The sequence below is a fragment of the Lupinus angustifolius genome, chromosome LG19 (genome assembly GCF_001865875.1).
Source record: "Lupinus angustifolius cultivar Tanjil chromosome LG19, LupAngTanjil_v1.0, whole genome shotgun sequence".
Lineage (NCBI taxonomy): Eukaryota > Viridiplantae > Streptophyta > Magnoliopsida > Fabales > Fabaceae > Lupinus > Lupinus angustifolius.
This window is the reverse complement of record NC_032027.1, coordinates 5,723,701-5,725,380: the sequence shown is the minus strand read 5'-3', so window position 1 is coordinate 5,725,380 and position 1,680 is coordinate 5,723,701.

Here is a 1,680-nt window from a genome sequence, read left to right as displayed (position 1 = left end):
CCTCATCCTCATCCTATCCTCGTCCTCCTCCTCCTCCTCATCCTCATCTTCATCCTATCCTCATCCTCGTCCTCGTCCTAATCCTCATCCTCGTGCTCATCCTCATCCTCATCCTCATCCTATCCACGTTCGCATCCTCATCCTATCCTCGTCCTCATCCTCATCCTAACCTCATCTTATCCTCACGCTCATCTTATCCTCATCCTCATCCTCGTCCTCATCCTATCCTCATCCTCATCCTATCCTCATCATTATCCTCATCCTCATCCTATCCACATACTCATTCTATCCTCATCCTCATCCTATCCTCATCCTCATCATCATCCTATCCTCATCCTAATCCAATCCACATCCTCATCCTCATCCTCATCCTCATCCTATCGTCCTCCTTATCCTTATCCTCATTCTATCCTCGTCCTCATCCTCATCCTCATCCTATCCAAATCCTCTTCCTCATCCTATCCTTGTCCTCATCCTCATCCAATCATCCTATCCTCATCCTCTTCCTCATCCTATCCTCGCCCTCATCCTCATCCTATTCCTGATCCTGATCCTGATCCTCATCCTCCTCCTCAACCTGTTCTCATCATCATCCTCATCCTCATCCTCTTCCTATCCACATTCTCATCCTCATCCTATCCTTGTCCTCATCCTCATCCTATCCTCATCTTATAATCATCCTCATCCTCATTCTATCCTCATCCTCATCCTCTTCCTATCCTCAACCAATCCACGTCCTCATCCTCATCCTCATCCTATCCACATGCTCATCCTATCCTCATCCTCCTCCTATCCCCATCCTCTTCCTCTTCCTCATCCTATCCTCCTCCTCATCCTCATCCTCCTCCTATCCCCATCCTCTTCCTATCCCCATCCTATCCTCCTCCTCATCATATCCTCATCCTCATCCTCTCCTCAACATCATCCTCATCCTCATCCTATCCACGTTCTCATCCTCAACTTATCCTCGTCCTCATCCTATCCTCCTCCTCATCATATCCTCATCGTCATCCTCTCCTCAACATCATCCTCATCCTTATCCTATCCACGTTCTCATCCTCATCTTATCCTTGTCCTCATCCTATCCCCGTCCTCGTCCTCATCCTATCCTCATCTTATAATCATCCTTATCCTTATTCTATCCTCATCATCATCCTCTTCCAACCCTCATCCAATCCTCATGCTCATCCTCACCCTCATCCTATCCTCATCATCATCCTCATCCTCATCCTCATCCTATCCACGTGCTCATCCTATCCTCATCCTCATCCTCCTCCTATCCCCATCCTCTTCCTCATCCTATCCTCCTCCTCATCCTCATCCTCATCCTCATCCTCATGCTATCCTCATCCTCATCCTCATCCTCATCCTATCCACGTGCTCATCCTATCCTCATCCTCATCCTCCTCCTATCCCCATCCTCTTCCTCATCCTATCCTCCTCCTCATCCTCATCCTCATCCTCATCCTCATGCTATCCTCATCCTCATCCTCATCCTCATCCTATCCACGTGCTCATCCTATCCTCATCCTCATGCTCCTCCTATCCCCATCCTCTTCCTCATCCTATCCTCCTCCTCCTCGTCATCCTCATCGTCATCATATCCTCTTCCTCATCCTCATCCTCATCTACATCCTCATCCTATCCTCATCCTCATCCTCATCCTATCCTCATCCTCAT